At 48.3% G+C, this 17,080-nt stretch overlaps 1 protein-coding gene across 2 annotated transcripts in view; it reads left to right on the forward strand.

Annotated features, from left to right (window-relative positions):
* Window positions 1-17,080, forward strand: part of dcc (DCC netrin 1 receptor) — an 82,390-nt gene that overhangs the window by 5,345 nt on the left and 59,965 nt on the right. The window lies entirely within an intron of this gene.

Genomic DNA, 17,080 nt, shown 5'->3' on the forward strand with positions numbered 1-17,080 from the left:
CTGGAGGCTGTGGCTCGGGGCGGCGGCGGCTCGGGGCGGCGGCGGCTCGGGGCGGCGGCGGCTCGGGGCGGCTCTCTCTCTCTGCACATCTTGTTTTTTCGATCTCGTACAAACTGCAGATGTGGAAATGAAATGCCTCTGAATTATTAATATGTGTAAATGAAAAACACAAAGTCATGGATTTTTAATGTGACACTTGTCCCGATTCCACCGACACAACAAGGCCAGGGCCGACCGGGGCCGACCGGGGCCGACCGGGGCCGACCGGGGCCGACCGGGGCCGACCGGGGCCGACCGGGGCCGACCGGGGCCTTTGTCCAGTTCACTCTCTGTGTATAAACAGCGCCCCCTCTGTCCTCTCTCTGTCTCTTCAGACTCATTCTGGTCTTAAATGTTCCTATTAACCCTCTACATGATCCTGGGGTTTTTATTTCACTATTGTGTCTGTAAATCAAGATATGAACATTAATAACAGACAAATCAGGTCCTTCTTTCCCCGAGGTCGCTCCTGTTAGCGTTAGCAACAGGTTTGATTGACAGTGTTGCTAAGCGCCCACTCCCCGATAAAACAGCAGTTCACAGATAAATATTGTCAGATGAAAATGTGACGACATAATGGCCCAGCGCGACGGCCCAGCGCGACGGCCCAGCGCGACGGCCCAGTGACATGATACAGATTCACTGCTGTAATCAAACACGTGTAAATAATGTGGTATCTGCGAGTATTTGTACTCAGAATGAAGGACTCGTACTCATTTCGGTATCGGTTCATCTCTGTTTGTCTCTCACTTTAACCAAACTCACTGTTAAACCTCATCCCGTCCAGCGCAGTGTGACTGTTAGCCCTTAGCTGTTAGCCGTTAGCCCTTAGCTGTTAGCCGTTAGCACTGTGAGTTTAATGAGTGGGCGTGTCCCTCCTCCTGAGGCTTTGTCTTAGGCCCATCTGCCGCTCCTCTCGGCCCCAGGACAGAGCCTCCGTTCTGGGGTCCCTCTGAGCGGCCCCGGCCCCGGCCCCTTCTGGAGCCACAGCCAGATGGAGCTTTGTGATGGAGATCAGGGTCAAAGGTCAAACACCACAACACAATGTCTGTTTAAGTGATGACAGAGACGACTGAAAGAGGACTAAATCAGGACTAAACCGGGACTAAATAAGGTCTAAATCAGGACTAAATCAGGACTAAACCAGGACTAAATCAGGACTAAATCAGGACTAAACCAGGACTAAATAAGGTCTAAACCAGGACTAAATCAGGACTAAACCGGGACTAAATAAGGTCTAAATCAGGACTAAACTAGGACTAAACTAGGACTAAACTAGGACTAAATCAGGACTAAATCAGGACTAAATCAGGACTAAATCAGGACTAAACCAGGACTAAATCAGGACTAAATCAGGACTAAACTAGGACTAAACTAGGACTAAATCAGGACTAAACTGGGACTAAACCGGGACTAAACTGGGACTAAATCAGAACTAAATCGGGACTAAATCGGACTAAACCGGGACTAAACTGGGACTAAACCAGGTCTTAAACCAGATCTAAACCAGGTCTAAACCCTGAGTGACTGAGTTGGTCTGTTGAAGTGATGACAGGGAGGAGAGACGTGAGTGGAATTAATAAGTTGAATCAACATGGAGGTCAGTGTGGGAGGAGGGGAGGGCATCTGACACACAGGGAGGGCATCTGACACACACAGGGAGACACACACTAATCTTAATTTGAACCTGTGGCAATGTTTTACGGTCAGAGGACGAACATTAAAAAGGTCATGTGTCATATGTGAACAGTTCACTCCTGAGTTAGTCCAGTTTAAGTCCTGGTTTAGTCCTGGTTTAGTCCTGGTTTAATCCTGGTTTAGTCCTGGTTTAGTCCTGGTTTAGTCCTGGTTTAGTCCTGGTTTAATCCTGGTTTAGTCCTGGTTTAATCCTGGTTTAGTCCTGGTTTAGTCCTGGTTTAGTCCTGGTTTAGTCCTGGTTTAGTCCTGGTTTAATCCTGGTTTAGTCCTGGTTTAATCCTGGTTTAGTCCTGGTTTAGTCCTGGTTTAGTCCTGGTTTAGTCCTGGTTTAGCACACGTCTGATCCGTCGCTCTTGTTTCCTCTTTCAAACATTTCCAAACATCTGTCAGAATCAACTTTAATCCTTTATGCACACATGAGATTATCTGAGAACTCAACCAGGACTGAACCAGGACTAAACCAGGACTAAACCAGGACTAAACCAGGACTAGATCAGGACTGAGCCAGGACTCCACACTTCGTCACACAGGGGCTCCGGGGGTGAGGGGGCATGTGTGTGCGTCCAAGCCCAGAACAGAGCTCCGCCGCTGGGCTCGCCGCGGCCGCTCCTCCCCCTCCTCCCCCTCCTCCCCCTCCTCCCCCTCCTCCCCCTCCTCCCCCTCCTCTGGTGCTGTGTGACTCATGAGCTCCACGAGGAAGGGGTCGTGTCAGCGCGGGTGCCCAGGGACGAGCTGCTCTGCTGGGGTCACACAGGACAAATGTGCCCTTCTGTCACCAGCGTTCTGGTGGCACAGCGGGTACTACAGCCGGGTACTACAGCCGGGTACTACAGCCGGGTACTACAGCCGGGTACTACAGCCGGGTACTACAGCCGGGCAGTAGTACAAGTATTTGCATTTGTAGTTTTTGTCACTTTGAACACTCTATTTGATTGAGTAAATATATTTTTAATCGTTACATCTGCTCTCGCTCTGCTCCGTGTTAGTTCTGCTCAGGGGGGAGGCGTGTGTCCTCTGCCCACATCAGAGCTCCCTCGCTGGGCCTCCTCCTCCACACATCCCCCTCCTGCTGCTCTGGAGGTCTGAGGGGCTCTTCAGCCTCTCACAGCCCAGGACAGAGCTCTCCTCCTGGGTGTCACGTCTCTCTCTGCCCCCCGCACTGTCACTCTCTCCTCCCGCTTCTCTCAGTCCCTCCTCCTCCTCCTCTTCTCTCTCCCCCTCCCCCTCTCTCTCCTCCCCCTCCTCCTCCTCCTCCTCCTCCTCCTCCTCTCTCTGGTGGTGCAGTCTTCTGTCATTACAGAATCCATCCAGCTGGAAGTCCCTGGTTGAGGACACTGCATTAAAACATGACAAAACCAGGACTAAACCAGGACAAAACCAGGACTAAACCAGGACTAAACCAGGACAAAACCAGGACTAAACCAGGACTAAACCAGGACAAAACCAGGACTAAACCAGGACAAAACCAGGACTAAACCAGGACAAAACCAGGACTAAACCAGGACAAAACCAGGACTAAACCAGGACAAAACCAGGACAAAACCAGAACTAAACCAGGACTAAACCAGGACTAAACCAGGACTAAACCAGGACTAAACCAGGACTAAACCAGGACAAAACCAGGGCTAAACCAGGTCTAAACCAGGACTAAACCAGGTCTAAACCAGGACTAAACCAGGACAAAACCAGGGCTAAACCAGGACTAAACCAGGACTAAACCAGGACTAAACCTGGACTAAACCAGGACTAAACCAGGACTAAACATGGACTAAACCAGGGCTAAACCAGGTCTAACCCAGGTCTAAACAGAACTGGACAGAAACAACACGGTTTATACCTGTAGTAGATAATGTTCTACTACCACTGGTGTTTTATTCTTATTTAAATTTCGTCTTTTAACCAAAAAACATGTTTGTGCGTTTTAACCTGATGTGATGTAGTTTCATTTGTGCGACATACACTGACTGTGATAGTGCTCTGAAGGGGAGGGACTTAGCACAGAGAGTACAGAGACACACACACACACTCCTCTCTTAATCTGACACAAAGCCAGTTCTGCTGTTATGAGGCTGGCAGCTTTTAGCCGATGCTAATTAGCGCCGAGTGTTCCGCAGAGACGGGCATTTGGAGCCGAGACGACGGGCGTTTGGCACAGAACAGGTTTAAGAGAAAAACAGAACAAAACCAGGTCTAAACCAGGACTAAACCAGGACTAAACCAGGACTAAACCAGGACTAAACCAGGACTAAACCAGGACTAAACCAGGTCTAAACCAGGTCTAAACCAGAACTAAACCAGGTCTAAACCAGGTCTAAACCAGGTCTAAACCAGGACTAAACCAGAACTAAACCAGGTCTGAACCAAGACTAAACCAGGACTGAACCAGATCTAAACCAGGTCTAAACCAGGTCTAAGGCAGACCCAGAGCAGGCTTCTGTCCTGCAGAGCTTCTTCTCTGGTCTGTCCTCGGGCTCCTCCTCTTTGCTCTGGATCTTCTCTTTGGACTAAACTGAACATCACACAGAACATTAGAGCTCCAGACACAGGGGGGTCCTCTGGCCTCTCTGACCCCAGCAGGAGGCCTCTCTGCTGGGCACAGTCAGAGGCCTGCCCCCTCTCCCCTCTGGAGGCTGTGAGAGTGAGTCGAGCTGGCAGCGGCTGAGCATCTAAACCAGGACTGAACCAGGACTAAACCAGGACTAAACCAGGACTGAACCAGGACTAAACCAGGACTGAACCAGGACTAAACCAGGACTAAACCAGGTCTAAACCAGGACTGAACCAGGACTGAACCAGGACTAAACCAGGACTAAACCAGGACTACACCAGGACTAAACCAGGACTGAACCAGGACTAAACCAGGACTGAACCAGGACTGAACCAGGACTAAACCAGGACTGAACCAGGACTGAACCAGGACTAAACCAGGACTAAACCAGGACTACACCAGGACTAAACCAGGACTGAACCAGGACTAAACCAGGACTGAACCAGGACTGAACCAGGACTAAACCAGGACTAAACCAGGACTGAACCAGGACTAAACCAGGACTAAACCAGGACTAAACCAGGTCTAAACCAGGACTGAACCAGGACTGAACCAGGACTAAACCAGGTCTAAACCAGGTCTAAATATGATTGAGCTGGGGGTGTTCTACATGTATGTCTATGGCAGAATATTCAGCAGTTACCATGATGACACAACGCACACAAACAGCTCATGTCCAGGAGCCTGTGTCAGTCTGAGCTCATGGTCCTGTTTAAGAGTTTGATTTTACACAAAAGGGTGAGAGAGACTGTTGGCTAATGCTAATGCTTATGCTAATGCTAATGCTAGCTTGTGACTGTATTGTAATTTGAGAGGGGCATGTTTAACAGCACAGATCGTTCACCTGATGTAGCTCAGATAAGTCAGTTCTTTACGGTCAGATTGTGTTCAAACTAAACTCAGATTAAAGTCTAACAGAGCCTCAGACAGAGCAGTGCCCCCAGTTAGCATCACAACCCCAGAGAATGTTTACGACATCATCTGCAAACTGATTTGGCCCTCGCTCTCACATCTGCAGTGTCTGTGGGACTCGTCGTTTCGGTTCGTTTAAAAAGAATCGTTGTGGCGCCGTGTGTTTAATGGAGAGACTCGTGTTTGATTAAACGCAGCGTTTGACCCGAGTCGACGCAGATGGTCCGACCTCCAGACGCTCCAGGGGACGGCGGCTCACGACTGCCCAGGGACCAGTGCTCCCGGCTGGGCTTTGTTTATCCCAGGCCCCCTGCTGTCCCCTGGAGCTCACCATTAGGATTCTACAAGAGGAGGACTAAACCAGGACTAAACCAGGACTAAACCAGGACTAAACCAGGACTAAACCAGGTCTAAACCAGGACTAAACCAGGACTAAACCAGGACTAAACCAGGTCTAAACCAGGACTAAACCAGGTCTAAACCAGGACTAAACCAGGACTAAACTAAGACTAAACCAAGACTAAACCAGGACTAAACCAGGTCTAAACCAGGACTAAACCAGGTCAAAACCAGGACTAAACCAGGTCTAAACCAGGACTAAACCAGGACTAAACTAAGACTTAACCAGGACTAAACTAAGACTAAACTAAGACTAAACCAGGACTAAACTAAGACTTAACCAGGACTAAACTAAGACTAAACTAAGACTAAACCAGGACTAAACCAGGTCTAAACTAAGACTAAACCAGGTCTAAACTAAGACTTAACCAGGACTAAACCAGGACTAAACCTGGACTAAACCAGGACTAAACTAAGAATTAACCAGGACTAAACTAAGACTAAACTAAGACTAAACCATGACTAGACCAGGACTAGACCAGGACTAGACCAGGACTAGACCAGGACTAAACCAGGACTGAACCAGGACTGAACCAGGACTAAACCAGGACTAAACTAAGACTTAACCAGGACTAAACTAAGACTAAACTAAGACTAAACCATGACTAAACCAGGACTAAACCAGGACTAAACTAAGACATAACCAGGACTAAACTAAGACTTAACCAGGACTAAACTAAGACTAAACCAGGACTAAACCAGGACTAAACTAAGACTAAACCAGGACTAAACTAAGACTAAACTAAGACTAAACCAGGACTAAACTAAGACTAAACTAAGACTAAACCAGGACTAAACCAGGACTAAACTAAGACTAAACTAAGACTAAACCAGGACTAAACCAGGACTAAACTAAGACTAAACTAAGACTAAACCAGGACTAAACTAAGACTAAACTAAGACTAAACCAGGACTAAACCAGGACTGGGGGGGTTAGTTGTGTAATATTTGAATCTTAATGGCTGGTGGTCGCAGATGGTCCGGACCTCCAGAGGCACAGGGGGGGCTGTGGCTTGCACGTGCCCAGGGATGAGCTCTCCCTCTGGGCTTAGTAAGTCCAGTGCTCCCTGCTCTCCCTGGAGCTCTGAGCGTGACTCATTAGAATTCACAAATGCCTCAGTGATTCAGCTCCTGCTCAAACTGGACGTCTGCCTGTGGGGTTCCTCTGAGCACACCTGCTCCGGACCTCCAGGACCTCCAGGAGCTTCAGGGGGTTGTGGCTCATGTTGTGCCCAGGGACCAGAACCGTCGGCTGGGCTTTGTGTGTCCTGAGCCCCTGCTGCTCCCTGGATGACTCATTAACAAACTGAATGACTTAATTTAACCAGCAACAACCCACAAAATAGAGCAGAATGTAAACAAGAGACCAGGACCTGGACTAAACCAGGTCTAAACCAGGACTAAACCAGGACTAAACCAGGTCTAAACCAGGACTAAACCAGGACTAGACCAGGACTAAACCAGGACTAAACTGGGACTAAAGCAGGACTAGACCGGGACTAAACCAGGCCTAAACCAGGACTAAACCAGGTCTGTTTTAGATCCATGTTGTTGTGGCTCCAGAGGTGTCCGGGGGCTGTGGCTCAGCTTTACCCAGGCCTCGGTGCTCGTGTCTGGGCTGCGTGTGTCCGGGGCGCCCCTGTCCTCTGGAGCTCTCCGTGGTGCTGAAAAAGGCAGAGTAAAGTGTGACCTTGAGCAGACGATCTCCATCCAGTGAAAAGTGTTTAAACGTTTGAGAGCGAGCGGCCTTGGACCAGAGCGAGTGTTCAAGAGGCGCTAAAGAGTGAAAGAGCCATGAGCGATGAAAGAGGAGGTATTTAAGAGGAGGCACTGAAGAGGAGGTAATAAAGAGGAGGTATTTAAGAGGAGATACTGAAGAGGAGGTATTTAAGAGGAGGTATTAAAGAGGAGGTACTGAAGAGGAGGTATTAAAGAGGAGGTACTGAAGAGGAGGTATTTAAGAGGAGGTACTGAAGAGGAGGTATTTAAGAGGAGGTATTTAAGAGGAGGTATTAAAGAGGAGGTACTGAAGAGGAGGTATTAAAGAGGAGGTACTGAAGAGGAGGTATTTAAGAGGAGGTACTGAAGAGGAGGTATTAAAGAGGAGGTACTGAAGAGGAGGTATTAAAGAGGAGGTACTGAAGAGGAGGTATTTAAGAGGAGGTACTGAAGAGGAGGTATTTAAGAGGAGGTATTTAAGAGGAGGTATTAAAGAGGAGGTACTGAAGAGGAGGTATTTAAGAGGAGGTACTGAAGAGGAGGTATTTAAGAGGAGGTACTGAAGAGGAGGTATTTAAGAGGAGGTATTTAAGAGGAGGTATTAAAGAAGAGGTACTGAAGAGGAGGTATTAAAGAGGAGGTACTGAAGAGGAGGTATTTAAGAAGAGGTACTAAAGAGGAGGTATTTAAGAGGAGGTATTTAAGAGGAGGTACTGAAGAGGAGGTATTTAAGAGGAGGTATTTAAGAGGAGGTACTGAAGAGGAGGTATTTAAGAGGAGGTACTGAAGAGGAGGTATTTAAGAGGAGGTATTTAAGAGGAGGTATTAAAGAGGAGGTACTGAAGAGGAGGTATTAAAGAGGAGGTACTGAAGAGGAGGTATTTAAGAAGAGGTACTAAAGAGGAGGTATTTAAGAGGAGGTATTAAAGAGGAGGTACTAAAGAGGAGGTATTTAAGAGGAGGTACTGAAGAGGAGGTATTTAAGAGGAGGTATTAAAGAGGAGGTACTGAAGAGGAGGTATTTAAGAGGAGGTATTAAAGAGGAGGTACTGAAGAGGAGGTATTTAAGAGGAGGTACTGAAGAGGAGGTATTTAAGAGGAGGTATTAAAGAGGAGGTACTGAAGAGGAGGTATTTAAGAGGAGGTACTGAAGAGGAGGTATTTAAGAGGAGGTACTTAAGAGGAGGTATTTAAGAGGAGGTATTTAAGAGGAGGTATTAAAGAAGAGGTACTGAAGAGGAGGTATTAAAGAGGAGGTACTGAAGAGGAGGTATTTAAGAAGAGGTACTAAAGAGGAGGTATTTAAGAGGAGGTATTTAAGAGGAGGTACTGAAGAGGAGGTATTTAAGAGGAGGTATTTAAGAGGAGGTACTGAAGAGGAGGTATTTAAGAGGAGGTACTGAAGAGGAGGTATTTAAGAGGAGGTATTAAAGAGGAGGTACTGAAGAGGAGGTATTAAAGAGGAGGTACTGAAGAGGAGGTATTTAAGAAGAGGTACTAAAGAGGAGGTATTTAAGAGGAGGTATTAAAGAGGAGGTACTAAAGAGGAGGTATTTAAGAGGAGGTACTGAAGAGGAGGTATTTAAGAGGAGGTATTTAAGAGGAGGTACTGAAGAGGAGGTATTTAAGAGGAGGTATTTAAGAGGAGGTACTGAAGAGGAGGTATTTAAGAGGAGGTATTTAAGAGGAGGTACTGAAGAGGAGGTATTTAAGAGGAGGTACTGAAGAGGAGGTATTTAAGGGGAGGTATTTAAGAGGAGGTACTGAAGAGGAGGTATTTAAGAGGAGGTACTGAAGAGGAGGTATTTAAGAGGAGGTACTGAAGAGGAGGTATTTAAGAGGAGGTACTGAAGAGGAGGTATTTAAGAGGAGGTACTGAAGAGGAGGTATTAAAGAGGAGGTACTGAAGAGGAGGTATTAAAGAGGAGGTACTGAAGAGGAGGTATTTAAGAGGAGGCACTGAAGAGGAGGTATTTAAGAGGAGGTATTTAAGAGGAGGTACTGAAGAGGAGGTATTTAAGAGGAGGTACTGAAGAGGAGGTACTGAAGAGGAGGTACTGAAGAGGAGGTATTTAAGAGGAGGTATTTAAGAGGAGGTACTGAAGAGGAGGTATTTAAGAGGAGGTATTTAAGAGGAGGTATTTAAGAGGAGGTACTGAAGAGGAGGTATTTAAGGGGAGGTATTTAAGAGGAGGTACTGAAGAGGAGGTATTTAAGAGGAGGTATTTAAGAGGAGGTACTGAAGAGGAGGTATTTAAGAGGAGGTACTGAAGAGGAGGTACTGAAGAGGAGGTATTTAAGAGGAGGTACTGAAGAGGAGGTACTGAAGAGGAGGTATTAAAGAGGAGGTACTGAAGAGGAGGTATTAAAGAGGAGGTACTGAAGAGGAGGTATTTAAGAGGAGGTACTGAAGAGGAGGTATTTAAGAGGAGGTACTGAAGAGGAGGTACTGAAGAGGAGGTATTTAAGAGGAGGTACTGAAGAGGAGGTATTTAAGAGGAGGTACTGAAGAGGAGGTACTGAAGAGGAGGTATTTAAGAGGAGGTACTGAAGAGGAGGTATTAAAGAGGAGGTACTGAAGAGGAGGTATTAAAGAGGAGGTACTGAAGAGGAGGTATTTAAGAGGAGGCACTGAAGAGGAGGTATTTAAGAGGAGGTATTTAAGAGGAGGTACTGAAGAGGAGGTATTTAAGAGGAGGTACTGAAGAGGAGGTATTTAAGAGGAGGTACTGAAGAGGAGGTATTAAAGAGGAGGTACTGAAGAGGAGGTATTAAAGAGGAGGTACTGAAGAGGAGGTATTTAAGAGGAGGCACTGAAGAGGAGGTATTTAAGAGGAGGTATTTAAGAGGAGGTACTGAAGAGGAGGTATTTAAGAGGAGGTACTGAAGAGGAGGTACTGAAGAGGAGGTACTGAAGAGGAGGTATTTAAGAGGAGGTATTTAAGAGGAGGTACTGAAGAGGAGGTATTTAAGAGGAGGTATTTAAGAGGAGGTACTGAAGAGGAGGTATTTAAGAGGAGGTACTAAAGAGGAGGTATTTAAGAGGAGGTACTGAAGAGGAGGTATTTAAGAGGAGGTATTTAAGAGGAGGTACTGAAGAGGAGGTATTTAAGAGGAGGTACTGAAGAGGAGGTACTGAAGAGGAGGTATTTAAGAGGAGGTACTGAAGAGGAGGTACTGAAGAGGAGGTATTAAAGAGGAGGTACTGAAGAGGAGGTATTAAAGAGGAGGTACTGAAGAGGAGGTATTTAAGAGGAGGTACTGAAGAGGAGGTATTTAAGAGGAGGTACTGAAGAGGAGGTACTGAAGAGGAGGTATTTAAGAGGAGGTACTGAAGAGGAGGTATTTAAGAGGAGGTACTGAAGAGGAGGTACTGAAGAGGAGGTATTTAAGAGGAGGTACTGAAGAGGAGGTATTAAAGAGGAGGTACTGAAGAGGAGGTATTAAAGAGGAGGTACTGAAGAGGAGGTATTTAAGAGGAGGCACTGAAGAGGAGGTATTTAAGAGGAGGTATTTAAGAGGAGGTACTGAAGAGGAGGTATTTAAGAGGAGGTACTGAAGAGGAGGTATTTAAGAGGAGGTACTGAAGAGGAGGTATTAAAGAGGAGGTACTGAAGAGGAGGTATTAAAGAGGAGGTACTGAAGAGGAGGTATTTAAGAGGAGGCACTGAAGAGGAGGTATTTAAGAGGAGGTACTAAAGAGGAGGTACTAAAGAGGAGTCAGATTGGTCAGGTCATAGTGCAGTTTGTATCATGTTTGTGTGTACTCATGGAGAGTTGTCGTGTGGATCATGGGTGATGTAGGCTTGTGGGCGGAGCCTCGTACATGGGTGATGTAGGCTTGTGGGCGGAGCCTCGTACATGGGTGATGTAGGCTTGTGGGCGGAACCTCGTACAGGCTCGTACTGTTAACTGTATGGAGGGTTTGAATAGCGCCCAGGAGAGATCTCTAGATGACTCAAACATGGACGTCTAAGTTTGTTCAAAGTGTCAAAAATCTGCTTCTTATCGAGTCTAAAACTGCACAGACACATTCTACTGTCTGAGTGTTTTAATCATCCTGGTATCGGTATCGGTATCGAGTATCGAGTCTGTTTCTTAGTATTGTGTTTTTAATGATTAGTCGGGCGCAGATGGCCGGGACCTCCAGAGGCTTAAGGGGCTGTGTCTGATGCCGTGCCCAGGGACGAGCTGCTCCGGCTGGGCTTTGTGTGACGGAGCTCCCCTGCTGCGTCTGGAGCTCCTACAGCAAAAGACCCCCCCAAGACCAGGACCGGACCAGGACCAGACCAGGACTGGACCAGAACCGGACCAGGACCAGGACCGGACCAGGACCAGGACCGGACCAGGACCAGGACCGGACCAGGACCAGGACCTCAGACTGAGTCTTTGTTAAATGACAGTGTCACTTTCTCGTCTTAGGCTCATAGCGACTTAATTTTGTTTTTTGGACAGAGTCACGTCTACTTTTGGTGGAGATGACCATGAGCGCTAATCCACACACACACACACACACAGACCCCCCCCCCCCCCCCCACACACACACACACACACTCACACACATGTCAGGTTTACAGGCGTCAGGGGGACATTCCATTGACTGATTCATTTCCTGGAGCCTCCAAACGTCACCAATGAAACTCACACAATCTGACACACAGGGAGGGCATCTGACACACACAGGGAGGGCATCTGACACACGGGGAGGGCATCTGACACACAGGGAGGACATCTGACACACAGGGAGGGCATCTGACACACAGGGAGGGCATCTGACACACAATGGTTTAAAGGACAGCTCAGAGTGGAGGAGGAGGAGCAGATGTGTCCCGTCTGTGACTCGTGGCTTTTGTTGGAGGAAAATGGTGAATTTCACAGTAAAACTGAGAACAGAGAGAGTGTGTGTGGGGGTGTGTGTGTGTGTGTGGGGGGGTGTGTGTGTGTGTGTGTGTGTGTGTGGGGGGGTTGACCAGGACTAAACCAGGTCTAAACCTAAACCAGACAGGATCACTTCTTGTTCCAGTCTCTGTGGCGTCTCGTCTGTTGGTTTGTGTTGGTGGAGCTCCAGAGAACCACAGGGGGCACTCCAGCCTCTCCAAGCCCAGCAGGACGCCACTTTCCTGGGCACGGGCAGCGCGACAGTCCCCTCATGTTTCTGGAGGTTTTCCTGCTTGGTTTAAGTCTTTGACGAAAATTGTTTACTGTCTAAACCAGGACTAAACCAGGACTAAACCAGGACTAAACCAGGACTAAACCAGGACTAAATTAAACCAGGACTAAACCAGGACTAAACTGAGACTAAACCAGGTCTAAACCAGGACTAAACCAGGACTAAACCAGGACTAAACCAGGACTAAACCAGGACTAAATTAAACCAGGTCTAAACCAGGACTAAACCAGGACTAAACTGAGACTAAACCAGGATTAAACCAGGACTAAACCTGGACTAAACCAGGTCTAAACCAGGACTAAATTAATCCAGGTCTAAACCAGGACTAAACCAGGACTAAACCAGGTCTAAACCTGGACTGAACCAGGACTAAACCTGGACTAAACCAGAACTGCACCAGGTCTAAACCCAGATCTGGATTCCATCTGTACATATTTTCAATCCAGACTTCCAGGGGGCTTGGGGCTTCCTGCTGAGACTCTGTCCCAGCGGGGAACCTCTTTCCTGGGCACAGATGTTGGGAAACCCCCTGTGGCTCCTGTGTCTCTGGGACTTTCTTTTTTTTTTTTGTTCAAATAAAAAGTCGGATTAATCTGGATTTAGTCACATTAAAGGAGACACCAGGGACCTGTGGAAGTCCTGATCCCAGCTCAGAGCCTCCTCTCTGGGCACACGTGTGGACCCCTCCCTGTCTCCTCTGGAGCTCCAGGGGTGTGGAGGAGGTGGTGGAGGAGGTGGTGGTTCTGATCCCAGCTTGCAGCCTCCTCTCTGTGCACACGTGTGGACCCCTCCTCGCCTCCTCTCTGCTCCTCTTTCTCGCTCCTGTAGAACAAACTTTCTGTGATGTTTCTATGAATAAAACATTAAATATGTTTGTTTTGATTTTTTCCCTTCAGTTCCTCAGAGGAAAGAGAGAAAGAAAGAGAGAGAGAAAGAGAGGGGAGAGAAAGAAAGAGAGACAGAGAGTGAAAGAGAGAAAGAAAGAGAGAGTGAAAGAGAGGGGAGAGAAAGAAAGAGAGACAGAGAGTGAAAGAGAGAAAGAAAGAGAGACAGAGAGGGGAGAGAAAGAGAGAAAGAAAGAGAGAGTGAAAGAGAGGGGAGAGAAAGAAAGAGAGACAGAGAGTGAAAGAGAGGGGAGAGAAAGAAAGAGAGAGAGTGAAAGAGAGGGGAGAGAGAAAGAGACAGAGAGTGAAAGAGAAAGAGAGAAAGAAAGGGAGACAGAGAGAGAAAGAGAAAGAAAGAAAAAGACACAGAGTGAAAGAGGAAAGAGAAGGCAGGGAGGGAGAGAAAGGGGAAAGAGAGAGAAAGAGAGAGGGCGAGAGAAGAGGAGAGTTAGAGAAGGAGAGGTAAAGGAGCAGAGGAGGGACAGAGGAGCAGAGGAGGAGCAGAGGAGCAGAGGAGGAGCAGAGGAGGAGCAGAGGAGGAGCAGAGGAGGAGCAGAGGAGGAGCAGAGGAGGAGGAGGTTGGAGCAGATGGAGGTCATTAGCCTCCTGCTGCGTCTCTGCTGGAGCGTCTGTGGACTACAGCTCACACACCGCGTTTCCCAGAATGCACTGCTCCGAGCGCAGACCCGGAGAGGCGCTAACGAGGCGTTCATCCTGATTACACAAACACACAGCGGGACGGACTGCGGCTCCCACAATGCACCTCTGCCACAGGCCACACCCCCGACCCCCCTCGACCCCGACCTCCCCCGACCCCCGACCCCACAGACACAGCTCATTAACAAAAACAACACGTCACCACGGCAACAAACAAACACACACACACACACACACTGCGGGCTCGAGTCCCCGTGTGGCTGTGGCACGGTGCTCGTCCTCCCTGTCATGAGGAGGTTGTGGGTTTGAGTCCTGCTTCAGTCGGCGGCATACGGTTGAGTCAGGTCTGTTTTGTGATGTGATGAGATAAAGCTCCAGTGATGAGAGGGGGGCCGTCAGGAGCTGTGCCCAGGAGAGAGGCTCTGCTCTGGGGCTGGTCCGGTGTGGTGCCCCCTGGTGGCTCTGGAGCTCAGTCTTTGGTCCTGGTTGAGTCCGGGTTTAGTCCAGGTTTTCTCCAGGTTTTCTCTGGTCTGTGCTAATTGTTCCTCTGTTGGCGATAATCTGAAGCTGTTTGGACGGCGGCCATGTTTCTGCCGCGCTCCATATGCCGCCACTGAGCGCGCTCAGTAGAACCCGCCAAGGTCACATGACACAGGGCGGAGACAGAAGGCTAACGAGGAGAGATGGAAAGTCCTGGTTTAGTCCTGGTCTAGTCCTGGTCTAGTCCTGGTCTAGTCCTTGTCTAGTCCTCGTTTAGTCCTGGATTAGTCCTGGATTAGTCCTGGTTTAGTCCTGGTCCAGTCCTGGTTTAGTCCTGGTCTAGTCCTGGTCTAGTCCTGGTTCAGTCCTGGTCTAGTCCTGGTTTAGTCCTGGATTAGTCCTGGATTAGTCCTGGTTTAGTCCTGGTCTAGTCCTGGTCTAGTCCTGGTTTAGTCCTGGTCCAGTCCTGGTCTAGTCCTGGTCTAGTCCTGGTCTAGTCCTGGTCTAGTCCTGGTTCAGTCCTGGTCTAGTCCTGGTTTAGTCCTGGATTAGTCCTGGATTAGTCCTGGTTTAGTCCTGGTCTAGTCCTGGTCTAGTCCTGGTTTAGTCCTGGTCCAGTCCTGGTCTAGTCCTGGTTTAGTCCTGGTTTAGTCCTGGTTTAGTCCTGGATTAGTCCTGGTCCAGTCCTGGTCCAGTCCTGGTCCAGTCCTGGTTTAGTCCTGGTCTAGTCCTGGTTTAGTCCTGGTCCAGTCCTGGTCTAGTCCTGGTTTAGTCCTGGTTTAGTCCTGGATTAGTCCTGGATTAGTCCTGGTTTAGTCCTGGTCTAGTCCTGGTCTAGTCCTGGTTTAGTCCTGGTCCAGTCCTGGTCTAGTCCTGGTCTAGTCCTGGATTAGTCCTGGTCTAGTCCTGGTCCAGTCCTGGTCCAGTCCTGGTCCAGTCCTGGTTCAGTTCTTGTGGACATATTGTCTGGGTCGGGGGGGTCTTGTTTCCGTCTGTTTCACAGATGTTCCTGAGTCGTTACCGCGGCGACAGACAGGTGTGATCAGGTGACCTCTGTCCTAATGAGGAGGATCATGACCAGCGACTAATGAGGCCGACGCTTAAACGAGGAGCAACAATAACAATACTGCAACTTCTACGACTGTTACTACGACTGTTACTACGACTGTTACTACGACTGTTACTACGACTGTTACTACTGTTGTACCTAGTACTTGTACTCCACAGAGCTGTACTCGTGGAGTGGTATTTATAGACCACGGTGGGGAGTGTCACATGGGACTCTTTGGCCGCCGGGCGCAGCACATTTGTTGTGATGTTTATCTCCTGAAGTTCAGAGGTCAGGGGTCAGAGGTGAGGGAGGACGTGTTAGCATCACTGTCTGTTCATGTAGGACACTGTTAGCTGTAGGGCTAACCACTCTGCCACTCCCAATGTGTTTAAAACCCTTAAAGAGGAGGTGTTTACTCTACAGGGGCCAGGGGGCGCTGCTGAGGAGGAGGAGCAGGAGGAGGAGGAGCAGGAGGAGCAGGAGGAGCAGGAGGAGCAGGAGGAGCAGGAGGTGGGAGAAGGGTGTGTGAAGATCAGACTTTCTGATCAGCTCCTCTCAACATCAGATCTGAGTTTTGACTCAACGTGTTTAAAGGAACTAAACCAGAACTAAACCAGGACTGAACCAGGACTAAACCAGGACTAAACCAGGACTAAACCAGAACTAAACCAGGACTAAACCAGGACTAAACCAGAACTAAACCAGGACTAAACCAGAACTAAACCAGGACTAAACCAGGACTAAACCAGGACTAAACCAGAACTAAACCAGGACTAAACCAGGACTAAACCAGGACTAAACCAGGACTAAACCAGGACTAAACCAGGTCTACATCTGCAAAGCTCAAAACGCTCTGTTCCACCTTGTGATGTCATCAAGTGGGAGTTTTCATGTGAACTCCTCCTTTTACCTTTAGTTCAGTCGAGATAAGAGACAACTCCAGGACTGAAATGATCCAAATGATTCTATAAATGAAGGTGTGTGGAGTTTAAAAACACAGTGGAGCACTTCCTGTATCACCACATGATGACATCACAAGGTGGAACAGAGTGTTTTCAGTCTGAGAGAAGAACTCAGCCAGTGGATTGTGTGTCCCACAGTAGGGCATTGTGGGCCGTTGTTCGTTGTACGTCCGGCTCCTGGGTGAGTTCTGTGGAGGCGGCGTCTCGTTCTCCGTCGTCGCTCTTTAATTAAAACACGGGATTGTGGGATTTCCCTGGAGACACTGAACACGGCGTTAATGGAGTTCAAGGACAGGCTAACCACTCTGCCACGCCCCAAAACACCACGGATCCCACAATGCACTGCTCTGATGTTCAGGCCACTCAAACATGATCATGAGCACGGTCGGACTAAACCAGGACTAGACCAGGACTAGACCAGGACTAGACCAGGACTAAACCAGGTCTAAACCAGGACTAGACCAGGACTAAACCAGGACTAGACCAGGACTAAACCAGGACTAAACCAGGACTAAACCAGGACTAGACCAGGACTAAACCAGGACTAAACCAGGACTAAAC

The sequence above is a fragment of the Periophthalmus magnuspinnatus genome, chromosome 12 (assembly GCF_009829125.3).
Source record: "Periophthalmus magnuspinnatus isolate fPerMag1 chromosome 12, fPerMag1.2.pri, whole genome shotgun sequence".
Taxonomy (NCBI): Eukaryota; Metazoa; Chordata; class Actinopteri; order Gobiiformes; family Gobiidae; genus Periophthalmus; species Periophthalmus magnuspinnatus.